Source organism: Notechis scutatus, chromosome 4 (assembly GCF_049901735.1).
Source record: "Notechis scutatus isolate UNSWTSFEM ecotype Mainland chromosome 4, rNotScu1.2, whole genome shotgun sequence".
NCBI classification, from domain to species: Eukaryota; Metazoa; Chordata; class Lepidosauria; order Squamata; family Elapidae; genus Notechis; species Notechis scutatus.
In genome coordinates this window covers 143,640,832-143,665,832 of record NC_142012.1, presented here as the reverse complement: position 1 = coordinate 143,665,832, position 25,001 = coordinate 143,640,832, and positions in this window count along the sequence as shown.

The window sequence follows — 25,001 nt, the reverse complement described above, 5'->3', positions numbered from 1 at the left end:
GGGTTCTTATCTGAACAAAACCTTCCCCCATGACAGAGAGAGAGAGAGAGAAATCACACTATAATGATACAAATCCTTGGTTTCTTTATGGTAGCCATGGAAACTTCCACCTTTCTGAGGTTCTAATATGCACAAAGAAAATTGTTTGATATTTTAAGGGCAGAAAATGAGAACAAGATAAAAGTACTTGAAATATCAGTTCTATCAACTTGGTAGGTTACCACCATTCAATTATAAAATATGCTACAAAAGGAACTAAAAAAACCTCCAGTATCTGTTTTTCATTGAGATATTATTTAAAGAAAATAAATTTTAAAATGATTTACTTTTAGAGCCAATCCAAATGGTCAGCAGAATTGCATGGTACCTCCCTTCTGGAACTATGCTACTAAAATATATAAATAGGGAATTATACGATAGAATTCTTGCTGAGGTTTTTTGTAAAAGTCTCCTTATAAAATACTGGCATGTAATAGGGATCAGAATGTGCAAACAGCTTGTTCTGCCTTTCTGCAGTATCTACTTCAGTATCCTTTTCTCACAGCTGATGGATGAAATAGCTTGTCAATCTTAAAACTATGGGAACAAAAATAGGCTTGAACGCTTATAAAGGTACAAGGAGGTGTAATATCAGAGAATTCAAAGCATGCCCTGCTACAAAGTTGCTGTTACATTCTTCTTTAGCAGGGCTGTCAAACTCCTGGCCCATGGGCCATATGCATCATACACTGACCACACGCACACCCAGTTTAGTGATCAGGAAAAAAAGTCCCGATACATCACGTGACACTACTGTGACGATGTGAGTTTGACACCCCTGTTCTATAGAAATCTTCCAAATAAGATTTTTCTTTCTATACTCCTATTTCTATCAATATCTTCAGAAATGCACTTAGTGTACTGTTCTTCAGCCTTGGTAACTTCAAAATGTGTGGACTTCAGTGACTGAGTAAGGAATTCTGAGAACTGAAGACCACATGTCTTAAAGTTTCCAAGATTAATGAGAAAAACTAATGTAGTTTGTGGTGATTAGGCATTGTTAACATCAGTTAACACTGGTCGAGGCTGTCAGAAGAGCAAGAAACAAAACTCTGTATCTCCCTCAATACCCGAAGCAGAAAAAGGAGAAAAAGAGACATGCACAGAGAGAGATTAGGCATCCAACTTTCCTTAGAAAAGAATGTATCCTAAGTGCCTGCTTCCACCACTAGTTTCCTCCTGATGCTCTCTCTCTCTCTCTCTCTCTCTCCCTCCCTCCCTCCCTCCCTCCTTTCCTCCCACCTATTATTTCACATTCTCTGTTTTCTCTCTCTTATGCTTTACCTAGCATCATCATTATTACTAACATTTTTCCTAAAATGCCTTCCCCCCCCCCATTCCCAGAAGATCTTTGGGAGAGGAAGTAAACAGGATTGTTAATGTTTTATACAAATGTATTTTGGGTTGAATATAGAATTCTTTGGTGCTTCTGGGGCATTGCCCTGGTCTTAGAGAACTATGGTGCTTTAACAGCTTTTGAAAGTTGTTTAAAGCCCATTCCTCCTGTCTATCAAGCATCTCTATGCAGTACTACTTTCAAGATTGCAGCTTATGTCATTAGGATGGCTACATTCCTTTGGTTTCAAAATGAGATTGGAATGGGAACATCAAATCCAGAGCCCATTAGGACACATGAAACTAGTCGTGCAAATGTTTGAATTCAAGCCATAATTTAAATTATGTTCATCCGCTAAAGCAACCATTGACATTTGAAGCCAGTTCCCGTAAGTGAAAACAAAGCTAATTTGTGTTTTGCAGATAAACATTGTACTATTCATAGGCATAGCACTGAGCCATGATAAATCACAAACCAATATGATCCCACATTTGTGGCATGATATGTGACCAGTAAATCTATATGTGACCAGTAAATCTCAGTTATTAACACTGCTCTTTTTGCATTGTGTGCCATTACAGGAAGTGATGGTGGGGGAGAGAAAGGACATCTCAGATTAACTACCTGCTGTAATTTTGAATGTGGGAATAAAGGTTGTTACAGATGGAAAAGTGAGGAGGTTGAAGTCTAATCTGGGAAACTTTTGTGATCTTTTTAAGACTGAGAGGTCTAAGACAGAAGGTTCTATCCCACTCCGTTCTTTCTATATCCTTTGTCAAGTTTGATTGGGGAAAAGTTGATACATTGAATGTAATATGATACGTGATATGAGGATTGGTACTTATGGAGAGAGAAGTGGTGCAATTAACTTCAATAAATTAGTACTGGTAGATTCCCTGGAAGGAGAGAGCGCATTCCAAGGAGTAGGGTGAAGCAACAAGCAACATAGCTTGGAGCTGGACAGTAGACAGAATTAGAACAGCCACTCCTTAGAATCTCCCAAGAGGTGAGAATAGTAAAGGTTTAGTCTGACAAGAGTCTGTTTACCTGGTATAAGCAATAAAGAACTAAATTTTGGCTGGATTCTTCTATGCCATTTTTGGGCTAGGCCTGGCATCAGCTGTGCTCGGGAAAACTGAAAGATTAATCCTTTTTTATTCAAGGAATCAAAATTACCTAATTAAAATATGAAGCTATGCTATGTTTAATTGGAACTGGATGCTATGTGCACATTATACTGTGCCTTTGCTGTGGGCCATTCATAGGCTGTAGTAAGTTTCTGGGTATAATTTAAAATGCCAGTCTTGCTCAGAATTACAGAGCTGGAATGGACATTGGAAGTCTTTTAGTCCAACTCTCTGGTCAAGCAAGAAGTGCTTGCTCTCAACTACTTTCCAAACTATGTTCCTCAATACGCTTCTGATTTTCCACTTTCATCAGGAGGAGACGTTTCTTCATTTGCTGTGAAATAACCTTCCCTAAAAGTTAGACTTGCTCCAACATTGTTGGTCTTTCAGATAGGACAATACTTTTCTTTTAAATTTCACTGAAATAGCACCACTATTTGGCTTTTATGTACTGTTCCAGTTTAGATTCAGTGCCAATTCTTCAACTGCTATATTGTAGATGTTTCTCATTTTATGGCAAATGTCCTTTCTGTATACCACCAGGAACTGATTCAAATGGCATTAAAAGTAAGCAAGTAAGCAAAAAAAAAATTAATAAAATCGTATTTCAAATGAGCCTTCTTTTATGTGTATGGCCAAGGAAATTGCCTCCATAATTTCCTCCATGAAAACCCCCCAAAGAATATACAAACCACATATATGAGGATCATGGTCATTTATAGAAATGCAATGTCATCTGCTGGGTGGGTCAAAAAGGCAAGATGGTGGGTAAGACTGAATGTTCAAAATCCCATCCCTTTTTATGTACATCATGAAACACATACATAAAAGCTATCCAGTCATGGTTACCATGGAGTGTCATTGTGACCAATATCTGTTGTACCTTTGCTTTGGGATAGCTTTTTTTGGGGGGGGGGGAGTTGGAATAGCTTTTGCCGAGCTATTAGAGAGAAAAGCTGAAATCACAGTTTGTGTCACCATTTCAGCTACTCCTACAACTCTGTGTATGTGAGAGACTGAAAATTAAAACAATGGGGAAAAGAGCAGAAGAGAATCATAAGCCTGGAAGGGACTTTAGAGGTCTTCTAGTCCAACTCACTTCTCAAGATAGAAACCTTATAACATCCCAGTCAAATGGTCAGTCTATTTTTGAAAACGTTCAATGATGGAGAACCAACAGCCTTATTTTACTGGCATTCTGGCATTTGTATTCAGAAACTAGAAGAGAGTGTTAATTTTAGCTACCTGTCATTCTGGTAATAGTTGTTATGAGTAGTATACATAAGATGAGTGAATTTACATCAAGCTGTAAGTTAAAATTATAGTTAAAGTAGAACATATTGACCACAGTTTCACCCAAAGTCCAACTGATATATCAAGTTTGTAATTAATTCAGGTTAAAAAGTCACTACAATCAGATCTGAATTTGTTGCCACAGTTAGAGGACTCATAGTAATTTCAAGAGGGAATATTTGTTATTTCTCTCTGGAGAAAAGCTTCCACTTTTATTGTCTGGCTACTTGGGAAGATAAAGGCGTGAAGTCCCTCTCAACAAATATGTCTATACATAACACCTAAATAAATTAAATACAGAAATTTAAACAAAATCCCCAACCAAATAAAAGTAGAAAGGGGCAATACATTGTCATGCAGTATCAGTATTCATACAGATCATCATCTTAGTTTTCACCAAAATTAATACAAGGTAAATCCAACAAATAATAACATTCCTCAAGGATTTATCTTTTGTGAATTATGACAGCCTTTCTGCTAACCGAGAACTAGTTATCAAGTTACAACAGACACTAAATGTTTATGTTGTTTATTTTGAATGTGGGACAGAAGGATATTTTTTAATGGTCTGGAATCCACCTTAAGAGACTATAAATAGCTGCATGTATGATATCCATTCACTATCCAAGTTTATGACCTTGGAAGATTTAATGTCCCATCTTCACAATAAAACAAAACATAGGGATAGGATGTGTTGTAGACTGTAAACTGTTCATTATAGAAGGCTATCAGGGATAAGTGATCTTTTTGCAACTACTTTTGGTTTTGGAATGCCTTCCAATCTAAATTTGTTTTAAAGGTTAAACCAAATAAGAAAATAATGGGAAATTAAAATTTCCACCAGCAGCACCTGTGCAAAGAATGAGCAATTTGCTTTCAGTTTCCCTTACAAGGCTATATTTTTCTTTGACCATATAATTGTTTTTTTAAATAAATGTTCCTATGTAAGAAAAAGTTATCATTAGTTTAATTTATTTATTTGCTAAACTATGTCATCTTGCGACCATCATAAATAAAATTCAATTTTATTAATTAAATTACTATTCAATTTTTTTAATTACTAGAATGAGAAAATGTATAATCAAATTTTCAGGTGACATGAAATGCATGGAAGTGGCTAATGTCCTAAAAACTAGAATTTTCAGTGGGATCTTAATAAGTTACAGAAATTTGCAGAACATAACAAAATGAAATTTCACAAAGACAAAACTAAAGTTATGCATGCTGGAATCAGAGATTAAATGTGCTAGTACAGAACAGAGAATACAAATCTTGAAGGAAAAAGATTGCTGGAATAACAGTTGAGTTTGAATCAGTAGTATCATATTTCTGCCAAAAAAATGCCATTTTAAGCTGTATTTATAGAAGTATGATGCTTTTGTGTAAAGTAATTGTTCTGTTTTATTTTCTGCTGGCAAGATCCCATCTTGAATACTGTGTTCAGTTTGTAGTCCCAGACATTAAGCAGCATTTAGACAAACTAGAAGGGAATAAAAAATGGGATAGTTCCATCAGTCCTGTGAAGATTTATTAAAGCAATTGAAACAGTTTAATTTTGAGAAGATTTTTCAGCTGCCTGAAAGAATGCTGTACCAAAATAATAATAAGTTAATACTTATATAATATTAGCATCCTATGGAATAAAATGCAGGACAATGCAGTTATGTAGTTAGAAGGTAGACAGCATATACATATTAAAAGAAAAATGACATTAACAATAAAATCATGTTAACAATGGAACTCTTTACTAAGGAAGGTTTACTGGATAAGGTTAAGCAGAGCTTAAAATCTGGATTCTTGAATAAAATGGATTGGATTTGATGGTTTCAACTCATAGAACACATACTGTATGTAAAAATGAAGAATAGCTTTTAAAAAGGAATGTTGTGGTTATTTTGAATAAAGAAGAAAGGAATCAGGAATGAAAAAGCACAAGTTATTTCCTTTCTATTGACTAAAGTCAAAGAAAGATTCCTCCATATTTCTTCACAACAGTCCATAATATAAGTCTATGTGACAGGGGCTGCTCATAGTAATAGATTGAGGGTTATTTGATGATATGATAGGCATCTATTTACATAACAAAGACTTAGCACAATGGAGGCAATCTATTATATGCATAATGGCTTAGGCGAAATGATATGTCTTGACCCATAAGCATAGACTAAATTATACAGAATAAACCATTAAAATTTCTAACTATTATCCTCTGTTACAAAAATGCACACTTGTAGGGGGTTTCTAAATAGAGAGGCAGTCTCAGTTTGTTGGGAGATGAGTCTGCTGGAGATCACAGAGTTTCTTGACCAGAGGTTTGCAATCACACAATGCCTTTTTACATCCCCTTCTTGCATAGTGACCTTCTGTCTTAAAGCAATTTCTCCTTTCAAAATTGTGAGCTGTAGGTGGTGTTGGAGAAACAACTGACATAGTTTTTCCATTGCTAATTAGTCCTTGTATATTTCTCTTTGCTTGTTTCCTCTGGGCTACTATACAGGTGGAAATAGTTTTTTTTTTCTTTTTACATATATATGTATGTATGTATGGTGTTGTGACTCGGAGGTTTGAGCCTGCTCTTAGAAGACACAGACTTGAGCAATGAGGAAGAAGAGGATTTGGCCTTGAGGTTTGAGTCTGCTCTGTTAGAAGACACAGACTTGAGCCAGGAGGAAGAGGAGGGTTTGGCTCTGAGGTTTGAGCCTGCTTTGCTGGAAAATTTGGAATTGCCTTCCTCCCCAGGACCTTCCTCCCTGGTTGTGCCTCAGGTGTCAGCAGATAATCAGGAGAGCGTGCCGGAGTCCTTGGCTGAGGATCAAGCCAAGGAATGCTGGTTTGATGTAAGGCATTGACGCAGGCAGAAGTGTGAAATGCAACGTAAAAAGAAAGGACAAATCAGAGACTGAGATGAGAGACTGACAACGCCCCACAGGGAATAAAAGTGGGCGTGTTAGCTCTGATTCCTTGTTCGGGACAACTTGTTGAATTATGAGAAGAAGCTTCTGCATATTTTCCTGTGTGGCCTCGGTTTGTGATTTATGTTTCTTTATCGGACTTGGCAGACAGCTGGCATGAGACTGCCAAGAATGTTTTAGGATTAAGGAAGTTAACCCTGCAATAACCAGACTTGCCTGCTTATTTGTGTTTCAGCTGGAAATTTGGACTTATTACTTTGTTTGTCCAGGTGAAACATAACAGTATGGTATATGTATGGTAAGAAAAAAGCAACACACACACACACACATATATAATAGTATTTTTATTATATTGTTGTAAAATATATATATAATGTATTTACCTTATTTTCATACAGTGGTATTTGTATATTACTGACCAAAATCTACTGATATTTCAGTGTTTAGATTATTTAGACCAGAGGTGTGAAACTCAGGGCCTGTGGGCTGCATGCATCATGTGCTGGCCACGTTCACCCCGCTGTTTTAGTGAAGGGGGAAAAATTGTGATATGTCATGTGAGGACAACATGACTTAGACCAGGGATCTTCAAACTTGACAGCTTTAAGACTTGTGAACTTTAACTCCCAGAATTCCTCCTCCAGTCACATTAGCTCAGGAATTCTGGGAGTTGAAGTCCACAAGTCTTAAACTTGCCAAGTTTGAAGACCCTTGACTTAGGCCATTGAAAGTAAAAGAAGAAAGAAATATTATATCAGTATTAATTATGATTCAAAGTATTAGTGTTAAAGAGCATAGGGTTATTTAGCTTTTTCATCCAGAATTCAATATAACATTTAAAAAATCATTACAAATTGTATCAAAGTGTTTGTAATATATATACTACAGTATATATATATATATATAAAGATCTCTAACTTAAGCCAATTACTTATTCTTAACATCTCCTGTGTATAAATGCTTAATATAATTTGTGCATGCTTAAAAAAAATGGACAAAGCAAATCTGACAATGATTAAAATACAATTTTTAAAAAGGAAGAGAGAAAAGGGGCATTTGGTTTCCAACTTTTTACTTTTGGGGCTTCTGTTAAAACTTTCTGAATTACACTATGAACATGCCTTCAAACTTTTGAGGGTTTTTTCTTTTTACATATTTATCACATGTGATGAAATGTTTCTTCTGTTTCATGGCATTTTCAACATTTATTGCTATATGATTTATCTATTTTAGATAGTAATGATGGCATACAATCTATAGAACTAATAGAACCAATTTTCTTTTAAGTTTCAGCTTGGAGTGAATTTTATAGATTTAGTTCATAATTCTATCCAAAGTAGTTGCAGCTACTTCTTTGCATCCATTTAATCTCACAGTTTTTGTTTGTTCTGTCTCTTTGTCACATCTGAATAAGAATTTATATAGGCTCTTTAATAGATAGTGTTTCAAATTCTGTCTGTTCTCTTAATATAGTTCTTCAAGGTGGGGAAAAAAAGCATGAAAGGAAATATACACCCAGGTTGTCAAAATTTGGGTACATTTCATATTAGAATAAGAATAGAAGTTGGAAAGGCTTGTTGTGTGAATATGTCCACAGACTACAGAAAGGGGGGAAAAACATAGCATGTTTGCCACCCACTGGCAAGTAGTGATTTTATGATTTAAGAGGTCCTTTAGGAAATTTTCCCTAGTTTCTGAAGCTGACAAGATGATAAATTGGAGAATCAGTATGTAATCAATGGGAGACACTTTCCTGGCAGGCACAATTTTAAAGGAGGAAATGAAGGAGCGAGTAAGTATGAGATATTACTATGTTAAATGAGGTATAATTTCCTTTTTTCACATATAAGCACAGCCATGTGAACTGTTATTTAGACTCAGCATATGTTAAAATTTACTTCAAAACATCCATGGGATGACTCTAGCGATACCCTTCAAAGAAAATTTGTACAAATTATTTTATAGATGGCATATACCACCTTCAAGATTGGCAAAACTGGACTTCCAGTTTGAGCTTCTTCGGCAACGGACTGAAATCCACGATCGTGCGAGGTTTCGATCCGTGCTTGCCGCCGAAACACCCCAAGCCGGCTGGATTCGGGGCTAAGCCATCCCATAGAGGTAGTGAAGAGGGGGGAAACCGCCAGCAGGTTCGAGGAGAGCTGCATTTCTCCTCCTCAGCTGGCCATTACTCCCTTTTCCGAAGGCGGTTGCAGCGGTGATCAGAAATGGCCACCTCAAAGAAGAACTCAACTAGAAAAGAATGTGTAGGAGGAAGATAAGAAGAGAAAGTTTTGGTTGACTGGGTTAAACTGAAAAAGCAACAGTGTAAGGTACCCTGGAATTTGCACTATAAAAAATAACATTGTTCCCAAAGAAGACTTTGAAGCAGCAAAGGGGAGAGGGAAGGGAAAGGATTTGGCTTTTTTTCCCCTTCCCTTCCTTATACTGACAGCTAATAAGAAATTGACAAAAATCCACTTTGACATCAATAGGCATTTAAGCTGAAAATAAAATGTCAAAGGGATAACAAAGACTTTTGCATACTCAAAAACCTTTAAAAGAAGGAAAGGAGAGAAAAGGAAAGGAAAGAATAAAAGGGCGGGATCTGGAAAAATGGAGAAGACTGCCTGGAACTAAAAGGAACCTACAGTGAAACTTTAACAAGATTGCTAAAAGATACATTTTAACTGAAACTTGTAACAAAATAATAGAACCCCAGGAAGAGAAAGTGGAAAAAAGAAGGAAGAAGAAACAGCTTTGGATTATTTGGATTACTTGGTGATTTTTGGATTTTTAGCTGTTGGATTTAAATGACTAAAATCAATCGGGTGGTTGTTTAAAAGTGTTTGAAATGGCATCACTTTTAGAAGAACTGAAAATGTAACTTAAAAAACAGAAAGAAGATGCACAAGAAGGAAGAGGTTCTTTTTGGTTCATATTTCAATTTTTAGAAATGGAGATCTGGAACTATGAGAAACAACAAGAAATGCTTGTAAAACAAGAAGGTTTGGACAAAGAAGAAGCCACCTTTAATGATCAAGTAATTTTATGTGGGGGAAAAAAGGAAAGGGGGGGGAGTGAAAAGTTTAAGATTTGAAAAAACAACAAAAAAAGAGAATACTTTGAAAAATAATTACAATATTAGGAAGCAACAGAAGAGAGGATCACAGAAGAGAGAATTAGAAGTAGAGAGACAAGGGGGCAAAAAGGGGAGGGAGAAGGAAGGGGAAGAAGATAAGGGAAAAAAGTTATAAAAGACAGAAACAAGATATAGAGAAACAGGGAAAAGGTATAAGGATTGAAAGTATAAGCCTATTTAGAGATAATCGGTGAAAATTTAATTGAAAAAGGGATTCTGCAAAGATACATAAGATAGTATTGTTATATTAGAAATAGAAATAATTTTAGAAAATATGAAACAATGTATGATTAAAATGATGGATAAAATACTTACTGTAACGCAGTGGAATGTTTGTTAATAAATAAATGAAATAAAGTGAATGAGAGAATGAAATTAGGAAAGGATGGGAATATTTTAATTATTATTAATGATTTGAAAAAAATGAATTAATTATGGAAAGTTTATAAGTGTTCACAAGAAAGTATGATATTCAATTGAAAAGAAATGTTCAATATGTTAAGATTCTAACTAATATTAATGATAGAATTGAATTGGAATGAGTTTTATTTACTATTGTCATATATATATGTGGATCTTTGGTTATTCGGGTTTTCTCCCGCGTAAGATTCAAAGTATCTAGGCAACGTTTCGATGAAGTCTCATTCATCATCTTCAGGCTTGCTTCTTCGGCTCTGTGCTTCTCAGAGTGATGTGAGCTTTCAGCTGCTTCTTCCTTCTAACTGCCAGTGGGGGTGTGACTTGACTGGGTGGGGGCTTGGCTGCGTTCCGATTGGGTGGGGGTGTGTTCTCATTGGTTGGAGGCTTGGCTGTGTTCTGATTGGTTGGGGGGCTGGCCGTGTTCTGATTGGCTGGAGGCGTGCTCTGTTCAGGTGGGGCTTGGCCGTGCTCAGGCTAGTCCCAGCTGCTGGGGAATTTGAGCTGGTGAGCTGGGATCTTGCTGTTTGGCTTTGAGTTCGTGGTCGTGCCAGATCTTCATGGTGGGGGTCAGTTCGCTTCATGTATGGCTCAGATGGGTTTGAAGTGGGTAGTGATGCAGCTGCAGTGCGGCTTCTGGTCTGTGGTCATGTCTCATCTTCTGTGTGGGTGTGAGTCTGATTTTTACGTGGAAGTGTGGTGGTGGCATCTTGTGTGGCCCTCGTGGGTGTGGGTCTGGTGTCATTCATCATGTTGGGTACTCGTCTGTTCATGAGGGCGGGTTTCCAAATGGCTGGTAAGCGGGAGGTGTCATCTCTTTTATTCATGCTGTGTGGGCGTTTTTCTATCTCTATGGCTTCTCTGATTATTCTGCTGCTGAAGTGTTCAGTTTTGGCGATAGTTCTGGTATTTTTAAAGTCAATCTCATGTCCTGTGGCTTTGAGGTGTTGGACCAGGGAAGAGGTTGGTTCTTCTTTTTGATTGAGTTCTTATGTTCTTCAACGCGTGCACTTATTCTTCTGTTAGTTTGTCCAATGTATGTGGTGAGGCAGGCAGTGCAAGGGATTTCATATACTCCTTGGTTTTCTAACTCGATTTTGTCTTTAGGGTTTCTTAGGATGGTGGATATTTTTCTGTTTGTGCAGAATGCTGTTTTAATGTTGTGTTTTTGGAGGATCTTGGTGATTTTGTCTTCTTTTATATATATATATATATATATATATGTTTTCTGAGGTTCTCGCGGGTATTTGTATGTGGATCTTTGGTTATTCGGGTTTTCTCCCGCGTAAGATTGGAAGTATCTAGGCAACGTTTCGATGAAGTCTCATTCATCATCTTCAGGCTTCTGTCTTCAGCTCTGTGCTTCTCAGAGTGATGTGAGCTTGCAGCTGCTTCTTCCTTTTAACTGCTAGTGGGGGTGTGACTTGATTGGTTGGGGGCTTGGCTGTGTTCTGATTGGGTGGGGGTGTGTTCTGTTTAGGTGGGGGCTTGGTTGTGCTCAGGTTGGTCTTAGTTACTGGGGGATTTGAGCTGGTGAGCTGTGATCTTGCTGTTTGGCTTCAAGTTCGTGGTCGTGCTGCATCTTCATGGTGGGGGTCATGGTGGGGGTCATTTCGCTTCATGTATGGCTCAGATGGGTTTGAAGTGGGTAGTGATGCAGCTGCAGTGCGGCTTCTGGTCTGTGGTCGTGTCTCATCTTCTGTGTGGGTGTGAGTCTGCTTTTTACAATCTCATGTCCTGTGGCTTTGAGGTGTTGGACCAGGGAAGAGGTCGGTTCTTCTTTTTTGATTGAGTTCTTATGTTCTTCAACGCGTGCACTTATTTTTCTGTTAGTTTGTCCAATGTATGTGGTGGGGCAGGCGGTGCAAGGGATTTCGTAAACTCCTTGGTTTTCTAATTCGATTTTGTCTTTAGGGTTTCTTAGGATGGTGGATATTGCACAAACAGAAAAGGCTGCCCCAAATTTAAATCTGAAACCACTGTAAAAGTCTGACTCTCAGATGAACATTATACAGAAGCCTGATGATGGCAGATGAGATTCTGCCGAAACGTTGCTACAACTTTAAAAGCACAACTACAATGACGTGGGAAAATACCCGAACAAAGCTGAATGCCATACATACATACATACATACATACATACATACATACATACATACACACACACACACACACACACACACACACACACACACACACACATATATATATATATATATATATATATATATATATATATATATATATATATATATATATATATATATATTAAGAACACAGTGTGTATTTTAAGAATGTACCAAGGAGAATTTGATTGAAAGTTATGTACTATATTGAATGTTATAATTTTGAAGGCATAAATTGAAGTTTAAATAAGAGTTGAATGGATAAAATTAAAAGATATAAAGGTGTCATACTCCAGTTAGTAACTACAGGGGAAAATTTGTTCAATGAGAAAAGATAATATGAAATTGAAACAGGACAGACAAAAGTATAAATATAATGATTGGAAAGACATTGAAATTTAGAAAAGGATATATAATTGAATTTAGATAGATAATTAAAAATAAAGTTGAGAAAACCAAGGGAGGGGAAAAATTATGGAGAAAATATTAAAACAGTAATAAGATATGGAATAAAATATAAATATGAATATGAAATTGAGTTTGTGTCTGTATGAAGAAGTGATAACCCGGGATCACGCTATTCTAAAAAAAAAGATGTTTTATTTGTATTATGTTTTTGTGAAAACCCAAATAAAATTTATATTAAAAATAATTGGCAAAAATGAATCCCTATGTGTTGGAAATGCAATAAAGAAATAGGAACTTATTATCACTTATGGTGGAGTTGCAAAGAGGTCCCAAAATACTGGCAAAATCTACATAAGTGGATAGAAGAAATGTGTGGAATTAAAATACAATATAGGCCTGAGTTCTTTCTGCTAGGAATTAACACTGGGAAATATGATAAAGAAATTATCTATTTAATGATTCATGTAATTACTGCAGCAAGGTTGGCGTATGCACAGAATTGGAAAAATAAAGATATCCCAAATGAATTGGAAATGTTGAAGAAAATTATAATCTGCACAGAAATGGATAAATTAACAAAAGACCTTAAAAATAAGGAAGATTCGGAGTATTATAAAACATAGGAGAAATTTTATGGTTGGCTAGAGATGAGGAAGATTAAGGAGAATAAGGAATTATTATATGTGTATTTAAAGTGTATATATGAAAATTGTGTAATATTACTATTGGATTTAGCGATGTAATGACAATGTTTGATATTTAGGGAAACTGTACCACGTTCAACTTTTTTATTGTAAGAATTGTGTGTCTTTGTGTTTGTTTATTTGTTAATAAAGAAAAAATTTATTAACAAAAACATCTATGGGATGATGGAATGTCATCAAGTTTTAGCTGCTTCCTAGAAATTAAGAGTAGTTTCCATTATTTGGTTTGAAGCTCTCACCAACACATTCAGATTACAATAGTATTTATATTCACAATTCTGTTCCTTTGTAAAGATGCATTCATACTGTGAGGGATCAAATATTTCTTTATTTGTTAAATAAGAAAGCATTTGCAGAACATGAGGAGTTTGTGGTTTGATAAGCACAGAATTTTAAATAGAAAAAAATGGGCACAGAGGAAAGACTGCTTTATCAGGATTTAACTTTAAATCTTCATCAGGATTTAACCTTATCATGCAATAATAGTAATAATAATAACATTATCAAATCCACTCTAAAATCTGGGTGACTGGGTGACAAACCATAATAATAATAATAAGAACAACAACAACAATAATATATTAAATATATATATATGCTGCCTGATTTCCAGAAACATATATTTCTTTCCTTAAAATTATTTCTTCCTTGAAGGAAGGATATTAAGAAAAAAGAGAAAATTTTAAATGCTATGCAAAGTTGGTGAAGTATTTCAGCTAATTTCAGTAAAGTATTTTTAGAGCCCAAATCAAGAAACCTAAAAATAATTAACATGTGTCAGTGTGTTTTTTCCTTCTCCATTGCTCTGTTGAATGCTAAATGTGATATAGCTACTTCTAAATATATTTCCATTCAGATGGTTTACAGTACAGCTAGAGAGATGGCATTTCCCCCTTTTTAAAAGAAGCCGAAGCTTTGGTGACTCAGGTAAAATTCGGACACTGAACATCCACTGCATTTTTTTCTGGGGCAGAAATTATTTACATGGCTTATAGATAACTGATAATATCCCACATAATTACATTATTCTCCACAACAAATGAAGGTCTTTTGGAGATCTTGGCTTAAAATTATTCTTTGTACATCATTTGTTTTAAATCTGATCCCTGTGCTAAAACTCTGCACATCCCCATATCCCAATTCCCTCATTCTATTTTTTTTTTTTAATTTTCAAAGAAGGTACTGTTAGAAAGGATCTTGATCATTCGGCCAAGGTCTGCACATCCCAGATCTGAAATGTTTAATTAAAAGCACAATGTTGCCTTGCTATGACATGATATTTTCATTCATATTCCTTTGTAAACAACTCAATAATGAAATGCTACTCCATTTCTACCCGCATCACCTTAGCAACACCTTCAGCAAAGAGCTTTCAGAGTTTACTGGCACAGAGAGATCCACAAAGCTTCTAAGGTGGTGAGAGGAGGGAGAGATGGAGGCTTTTTTTAAAAAAAAAATCTCTTAAATCATAAATCATAAATGTCTTCCAAACAAAGCATCAGTTCAATCCAGACAAGTGCTTTGATTAGACATATTATCTTTTGACAGTGGACAATTTTAAATGTCTTTTTTGACTTGAATAAGGCTTATAGAGCCTTTCTAACTTCTGTACACATTAATGTTTAGGATTATTTATTATTTCTTTTGCTTTCAAAATCAATGCTACTGACTAAAATATTCAACCAAATAAAGTTTTTGTGATGGAACCCATTCATGCATAAATGTTAAAAACAACCATCTCACTTCAAAAAAGTGAATGTTGTAACACTTCGGTTGAACAAAATGTTTCTGTGCTGAGCCACAGCGGCTGTATTTGGCTCTTACTTGTTCGGAAGATGGTGAAGAAGAAGAACATTTGTAGCAGGAAAGTGACAGTCTTGATTATTAATCAAGTGGAAAAGCCCATCCCTAGTTGCCAAAGTATTTCAAAATTGGGGAAACTGAGCAAGAACTTTCTATTAAGCAGGACTTATTGGGGTGTAATAAGAAATCCATTATAACCGTACATCTGCCAGAGTCATTTAGGTATGATGGGTAGAAATTTAGTAAATTTAGTAAATAAAAAATAATTAAAACTGCAAAAGTTCTTTATTCTCTCTTAAATAACAATTTCAGAAGAAGCAATTAATCTTAGAATAGAACTTTTTTCATCTCTAGTTTCTCTTTTCTTATACTATGATTGCAGTTTTGCTCAAATATTAGCACTTGCTTCCTTAAAAAGTACTTAAAGTAATTAAGATGATTTGTGTTGCTTACTGGAATTTAAACAGGTCAGATAAAGGACAACACACCAGTTTGTATAGAGTTAATGTTATAGTTCCTTTTGAAACCAGATTATTTAATGTGTGCTATTCCAAACCAACAAATGGGTTAATTTAGTTTTAAGTTTAAGCGTATTGTATGAATATAACCATTTCTGAACACAATAGTAAACATATAATGTCCAGTTGGGGTTATATCCCAACTGGGGTTACATAGCACTCTAGATCCATATCCAAAGATACAGTTATTTTAACAATGAAATATTAACACTCTTTAGGACAGTAATGCTTGGGCTACCCAAAGGGGGGAAAAAGAGTTTTTAAAAATTAAATATTATCAAAGTAAAGGCATCTTTTGTATTTCCCTTTCAAAATCCAATTTATTTAAAAGTATTATTTATTTAAAGTAAAGTTTTGTATCAATGAGCAAAAATGAATAGATTATATAGAAGACACATGCAGTTTCTGTTCTCTCAGTTCCTTGAAATGATTGAAAATTCTTCTCCCTGCCTCTAAAATAGTGGGAATTAAATATTGAAATCTTTGAGACGTGATTCTAGATTTAAAAAAAAAAACGGATTATGTTTCATCAGTGGTTGGGTTCAATCCTTGGTGACCCTATATATATCATTCAGTGGTATCTATTGCAGCTGTAATCATAATTTTATTAAATTTATATGCCATCCTAATCCTTATGACTCTGAGCAAATGTAATTGACTGTTTCTGTCTTGCTGCATTTTCCTTTCTTTCTTTATATATTCTCCAGTATTATAGACTTCTCAATAAGGCTAGGATTTCAATAATGTGTCCAAAATATGAAAATTTGACCTGGTCATGTGAGAACTCTGAGATGATTTGACCATAATCCAGGGGTGGGATTCAGTTTTTTTTAACAACCGGTTCTGTGGGCATGGCTTAGTTGGTGGGTGTGGTCATGTGACTTGGTAGGCATGGCCAACTCGACATCACTCATGTCAAGGGGTGCTTCTCCTTGCCTGGCCTCTCATGACAGTGGGTATGCTGCAATGATCATAAGTGTGAAAAATGGTCATAAGTCACTTTTTTCAGTGTCATTGTAACTTTGAATGGTCACTAAATGAACTGTTGCAAGTCAAAGATTACCTGTACAAAAATACAAAAAGCTTCTTTGCTTGCAAAAAGCTACCCTAAGTACTAATCATCAGATTAAAAATACCTGCAAGCCAGAGTTACAAATCAGGCAGGATGCCAGAGCACCTTGAGGAATGAAAATACTTACAATGCAGTGATAACTATCAAGCAGCCATCTCTTGCCTATAAAGTGAAACCCTTTAGCAGATAGGTCATTTAAGCTCTCCAGAAAAAGCAGACCTAGGAAAAGCAATCCTTAGATCCATTTGCACCACTTAAAGATACCAGCTGGTCTCACTCACCTCACAAGATATTCTAAGGAAGTCATCCAGATTTAAAAGGTCACATATCCCCCAGAAAGGCAGTAAAAAAAATCAGTGCCAAGCTTGCATCCTGCCTCTTGGAAGTATACCCCAAAAGGACAGTGCCAGATACCACTAAAGCAGTGAAGGAACACCCCCTCCCCATATAGAAAAAGAAACCATGAGGCAGGAAAAAATTCAAACACAATACAAATAATTAAATCACAACAGTAGCTGTTGCTTGTTGAAGCTGAATAGGGAAAATTACCCCATCAACAAACACAGGATTAAATATCACCAAGCACAGAATTAACCTTCACCAAAAACCAGTTTTAGACTAAAACTCAGAAAGGGTATGTAAACTCACGTTTGAATGTTAATCTTTCTAGCTAGACAAGAAGCCTTGCTGAGTGTCACTCATCTTGGTTCCCTGTCACTAAAAGCTCTACTTCATTATTCAATTATTTCTTCAAAGTGCTGAAGTATTTCCTCCCAATAGCAGTGTAAAAATCTTAAAACAACCCTTCCCCTTTAGAGAAAGTCAAGCCTCAGAAGCTCCAGAGACAGGAAGTCTAGGCATTCTGGCAAGAATGTAATAAGGGTGGAAAAAAACAAAAGGAGATTGCTTCTAACTACTGGTTCTCTGAACTGCTTAGAAAGTTAACAAGGGGTTCTATAGAACTGGACAGAACTGGTAGAATCCCACCCCTGCCGTAATCTATTTATTTGCTTACTTATTATCCATGCATCATTTCCCTTTCATCAAGCTTATTTAATGTTTTTGCAGAAACACTTTTTGATAAAAGATTCCTCCCATTTTTGCAGTCCTTGGAACCCCTCAAGATGATTGCGGCAGAAAAGAGAAGTACAATATTGTTTTCTACTGTTTTTTAAAATCAATATGTAGATAATTTAAGTTTCCAACTGGTTTAAAATTTTGTTGAATTGCTCAATTTCAAAAGTGTGAATGAAAGTCTGCAAATCTAGTTTTCCTTTATTTGTGATGTAAAATCACTAAAGTGTTATTAAAAGCACTGTGCCTCAGTACATGAATCCCGACTAAAGCATCTAAAATCCATATCTTTTACTTGAGTGTACCAAGAAGAATTTATCACCTTTCTGAGTAATTGGTTCCATCATCTAACTGTTCTTATACTTAGAAAAACTTTTCAAACAGTAAGACAGAATTGCTTTCCTGTAACTTAAAATTGGATTATCCCAATGTCCTAAAATCTGAAATAAGAGAGAATAGGTCAAGACTACCATTCAGGTGTTTGAATAGTATCTCCCCTCAGTCTTCTAAAATTGTTTTTAAAAACTTAATGTCTAATCTTGATCATCATTGTGCCTTCTCTGAACTTGTTCCATTTCCATATAACCACTATAGCAATATGTAATGAATCAAGCTCTGTAAGTAAGTCAATAAGTAAGTAAGTAAGTAAGTGCAATCAAAAATGACCCACAGAATTGTCATAAGACATGTTGATACTTGAGTGAAATTATCATTTTTCTTCTCCTGAGGTTATTTTGACCTGTAAGACTATTTGCTTGTAGGCTGATATATTTATATCACAAATAGATACCCAAGGAAAGTCTTAAACTGGATTTTGAGTGTTCATTTTTGTTGTATGGGTATGATATATGATGTCTGATTCAGTACAGCCTCAGGCGGCCTACTCAGACATTTAACTGCTATAAGAAGTACCCTTAATATTGTATATCCACAGTAGGTCCACAATTTACATCAAAAGTGAATTGAACATTATTTTTTTCTTGGGATTGCTGCAGAAAAGGAGAAGATTAAATTCTTCTGAATACTGCTTGTGATCTCAATAATTATTATTTCCCTCTACAGTTGGTTCTTTCTGCACTTCGGGGAAAAATACATATGTGGTCCAACATTTGTACTGGCAACCTAGTTCTTCCCACATATACACAAAGGAATAATTAAATAAGATACTTCTGATACTTGTAATGTACTTTTGAATATGTGAGAGACCCCTATTTCTTGTTTTCATAGTGTAGTTGCCAAACTGTCTTAGAACAGCTGACCCCCACTTTTGCCTTTCCATCCACCCACCATAGGGTCTTTATATAGTATAGTTTCTGAACACTCTCTGTGATTAATGCTGCATATATTTAAATTAAAACAGCCTGCATGTTAAGTGAAAAAGCTCATCGAAAGTCCTGACTTTTAATTAATGTCATTTTATTCTTTGGTTTTGGAATACAAAACAATGGCATAGTTACTGTGAAAAGGGCATCTGCACCAGTAGAATAAACTACTGTATCTCTCCTTTCTTAGACTGATTTCATTAAATCTGATCTAACACACAAAGAGTATTTGTTGTTACAGAAGCCCAACTGTATCTCTTTGTGATTAATATATCAGCTATGTTCAGATATTGAGAAGACATTCAAAGTTTGAAATTATGTTTAATTTTGCATTGAGAACCAGAATGCTTGGGTTTTGACTATTTGTTTAAATTTTATTATAATATATGAGAAATTAATTCTGCTATAATGTTGTCATGATTTAGTAAAAACAATAGTTAACCTCATTGAAAAAAACTGCAGTCAGGTTTTAGGTTGGCTGGCAGACCTTCTCTTCAATTACTCCTAGCAACAATCTAATTATTACCAGCCTCTGAACAAATCAGGAAGGCAAAAGTCTATATGAATTTTTTAAAGAAATAAAAACAGACCTTCTATATGATCTTCCTCTGTTTTATTTACACAAACATCAATAGAATAATTAACCCTCATTGGTAATGTTAGTCATATGGATGGGCAATATCTGTATGCTAAATTCTGGTTTGTTTAACTGTAATTTATTAAATAAGCCAAAGGTGCTTTGGTTTATACAGCCCACTAAACCATAACTACAGTGTCACAGATTTGATTATTTATACCATGCTGGAGAGTAGTGTAGTAAAAGATCTTTCAGTAGGCTCTGTTATTTATTTACAAAGCAATTCAAAGACAACATCTAACTTTGAGTTAGATTTTGGCTGGACATAAGGTAACAAAAATGATGTATTTTGAGATGACTTAGAATTGATGCAAACTGGGATAGTTGTCCAAAATGACTTGGCCCAGTAATTTTGGATCAGTGAATTTCAACCTTTTCTTTCCAGAAGAAGTTTGTGGGCAGCAATTATAGAAGGCCCTGTATGAAGCAGATTACTTGGACCTTGCATTGTCTGGTTTCAAAATCAGGCATGGGATGGAAGCTTTTGTAGGTGATTTGTAGCAGGACTTAAGCACAGAGATGCACCCCTATTGCTTGCATTTGAGACTCTTGATCGTGGTATCCTTTGGAATTCTCTTTATGAGCTAGAAGTTGATGGGGGCACTGTTTTGCTGTGAGAAGAGCTAGAATGAGGATTAGGTGGTTTAATGGCATGTGAGAATAATCTTGGGAGACAGGAGTGAAAGCTGCAGACTGGACTACTGGTATTTAAAAGGTATCTCAGGCCACAGAAGGAGGTATGGGAAACATTTCAGAAAAGACCCGCCTCATTTTACAGAAAGTAAAAGGAGAGGAGAGCAGAAATGTATACAGTCCTATAAGATTCTGTTACAGGAATCTTATAATAAAGATAGAACTAGTGTTCCTAATTGTTCTTCTGATCTGGACTACTTTGCATAGCTAATAGGATAACAAGAATATTTCAATTGGTTTGTAGAAAGGGAGACCAAACTCTTGGGCTCTTTAATATGTGATATCTCAGATCTTAACTTTCTTCCATATTTTGTTTATGTAAATTCATTACAAAAGAATATACATTATTTTGGGATAGAATCAGTACTCTGCTGATGTTATCTTATATCTTATATCTCTTGCTCAGGATACAGTGAAAAGATGTACTGGAATTCTTGAACCAGAGTTTGGAGATGATGAAGTATTTTATGGAACAGAACACATTTAGGATGAATCCCAGTAAGAAAAATGTATGCTTAAATTTCTTTATATTTATCTTGGGTTCTAGAAGTGGGTTACAGAATTCTTCCATCTTTATCTGTGGATAAGATAGCAATACATCTGAAACCTGCATGTCCTTCTGGACTTCCAGCTCCCGCTTAAATAACATATGAAGGCCATAGCCAAGAAGACTTTGCTCAGTTTCAACTTGTGTGCCAGTTGTAGACTGTAGACTTTTCTGGGACAGGAGTTGGCAACAGTAACTAATACTGCTATTTAGTTTAGGTGGAATTGCTTTTGAAGGCAATTCAGAAGTTAAAACTGATTTTGATTGCTCCTGCCTATCTGCTGATTAATCAAGACCATATAACAGAATAACACTAATCTTATGGGAGCTGAACTAATTAACTGTGGGTTTTCAGTTCCATTCTAAGTTACTGGTTACTACCTTTAATGCCTTTTATGACTCAAGTTCTCATTACATTCACGATCATAGAGTCTGATTCAGGCTTCAGATAGAGTCTGATTCAGGCTTCACCTTACTGACAGAAATTACTCACTTAGACAACCTCACAAGAAGTTCAATAATTTCAGATAAGTAAAATTCATTGAAGAAAGTGAGGAGCCAAACTATTCTCATTTGAAAACAAAGCTTAAATATAGAAACAATATTTTAAAACTCTTTCCTATTTTTCTCATTTCCACCATATGTAATAGATAAAAAGGTCTCTTCTTCTGAGAGATGTGTCTTGTTTACCTCTCTCCATTCTTTCTGCAACTATCAGATTTGTTTCTAAGTTGAGCTGACAGGCCTATCTAGACTCCCTCTCATGACTTATCAAGGTAACTAAACTTTTTGGTGCAAATGTCCTCATTGTGGACAGTCAGTGCCATGAGATGAGAGTCACCCTTTTCCTGTTGTCCTTTCAAAAGCAGTCAATGGCTGTTCAAGAAAGAAGTAATAAGTAGCTGGAATGGACTAACTTAGAAACATATTTTTGAGACACAATTCATGTTTTATGACTGCTGATGTTTCCTTATGTTATTCTGAGCTGTTGAGAGTCCAGGGAGGAGGCATGTAAATTATTATATGTATAAATAACAAACTGGTTTATGAAACACAATGAATAGGTTCACAGACAAATAACATTATGGTCTTAAGTAATATGAGATTATATATGTACGTAGAGTTTGATTCTTGTTCAAAAAGGATAGCTTATCAAAACATTCATCAATCAAACTATCTTCCTGAAGATTCATTTGGTGGAGATTAAATTAGATTTATGTGAACTAGGATGTGGGCAGGGCCCATATCTTCCCTCTTAAAACCAGCTGGGTAGAAAGGTGATCTCAACTCTACCTAAGAACCTATAAGAAACAGTTGGTTTTATTTTTTGTTTTTATTTCCTGGTTTTAGATTGCTGGATTTGATTTGTCTGCTTTTAATATTGTCAAGATTATTTTGCACATGTCTAGGGAGTTTTTTTTTTAAAAGGTTACAGGAAATGAGCTTATTTGACTTTTGTAATTGCTTGGTAGTTCTGAATCTTATATGACTGCAGGCTACCTTCCATGCTGGGGTAGAATCATGAGGAATAAATGATTGACTATAAATAATTTGTCTAGCTCCCATTTGAGATAACATTTGGTCCTGAAAAAAATAGCTCAAGAACAAAGAGAATCCTTTATTTCAACTGCAAATATAGAAGCATGAATAAAGGTCAGAGGAAAGGTGGCAGAAGTGTTCATTGCCTTCGGTCAATAGATCTTCTGCATATCTCCAAAAGCTGAATCAAGATTCTTAATTTGAGATCTTTGCCTTGTGAGACATAGATGGTTTCCTAAACACATTTTATTAAGTATGTTGTATGAACACAGATCCAGATTAGTTTATAGTTCAGTATATTATATAAACTTCCCAAAACTGAATAGACCAATTAGTTAACCATGGATAAGTGTGCAATGTAGACAAAGCATGACTCAGTAGGCTCTTCTTCTGGGCCACAGCAGAATAGGGTTATATATAGAATAATATTTAAGGGGTCCTTGGTGCTCTCTGAGCTTATTTTCTTGCAAACATTTCATTACCCTAACTAGGTAACATATCAGTGCTAGCAAAGAATGTGGTTGAATGTCAATTTATATTCTGGTGATTTGCCTGTGGGTGGGGGTCTTAGAGATTCTTTGGTTGAGCTGTTTACTGTTGGATCTTTGGCAGTTTCTTGATTGGGTATTTATTTGATTGTTGGTCAATCTCAAGTTAACCTTGGAGTTAATTTATGCTGATCTGGGTGCTAATTACTGGTGGAAAAGTGCTGGAGTCTTTTTGTTCTATTTTGGCTGATTGATCGCCTCTTTTGCATAGTCTATGGATATTGTTATTGTCTATGTGTCTATTGATGGCTGATTTGAGATGACTGAAATAATATTTGTTACAAATGCAGACCAGAGAGAATATTGTGTGGATGCTGAGAACATTATGTGAAGAATCCCATGCTTCTCTTGTAAAAATTCAAAGAAGAAAAAATATAGAACCTTCTTCAATATTCACATTTACTCCATGCACAAAATCATGGCCATATTGCATCAGTTTTGCAAGCCAACCATTTTCTGGGTACAATTCAGAGTGTTGGCTTTAAGGATTGGCTCCTAGATCCCTTCATGATTATGCTCTCTAATAGTATCCCAGGAGATGCTATTTATAGTGCCCTATTTTCAGGAACAAGGAGGAATGAAGTCAGAAAGCACTGTTTTTCTGACTATGGTTCTGGTCCTTCAGTTTCTTTGAAAACAAGATTGGCATCTGTATAGTAGCTTTCAAGAAGTTGGATGAAAGTGGGTTTTTTAGTGGAATGCTGGGAGATGGGAAGTTTAAGTAAGATGTAATCTATGATTTGTTGTTGGATTTGTTTTGTTTGTTAGTCCTAAACTATTATTTACTATAGACACTTTAGTTGATGTTTTCATTATCTTTTCTTTTAACTGTTGAAAGATGCTCATTTTACTTGCAGTGTTATATCTTTAGCAAACTAACTAACAGGGGTTTTGGAGCCTTCTGAATTTGAAACTTTACCAACTTTGGTACAGGATAGATAGTATTGCTCCAGGTAGACCTGGTATGCCATCTGGAAGTCATTCTGGACTCATGACTCCTGTTTAAGGAACAAGTAGCAGTCATGGCTGCGATTTCCGGTTTGTCGGCTTTGCGAGCGGTAGGGATTCGTGAAGCTGCGCGATCCCTGCCGCGCTAGCCGTTTTTGGGGCTCCGATCCGAAAGGGTGCGAGCAAGGCTGCCCTGCAGGGGCAGCTGAAGGTAGGGGGGATCTGGGAAAGGGTTTGGGGGTGCTGCAGACCCCCTCCCTAGCCGGCAGAACCTCCTTTTACCAAGACGGTGCAGCGGCGGTCCGTAATGGCCGCCACAAAGAAGCCGGCAGCTGGGCAAGTATGCGCTGGAGGAAGAGGAGAAAGTTTTTAAAAGTGAAAGTCTTCTTGGTCGACCCAGGACTCTAAAGATATATTTAATTTAATTCCTGAAAATGATGGCTTTTTGGATGATTCTTTCCACAAGAGAAAATAAGCGGCAATTCTGAGGTGCTGAAAGGAAAGTTTACTCTCCCCCCCCACCCGACAGAATTAATAAATGGATATTGAGAAACCTGTTGTTTTTCAGGTAAAACTAGCTTTTTGGGATAAGTCGGAAGGGAGAGGACAAAAATATATTTATCTGGTTGGATTTTGTTGGAGGAGATGCCTTAAGGATTTGAAAACAGAAACAAAATCTTAATAAGGCTTCAAAACACAGATTTGAATTTTCTTTTTTCCTTTGTCTGATACTACCCCTGGAAGAGAAAGGGGGAATTTTGGCTTGGCTTGGATTGATTGAGGATTGTGGATTTTG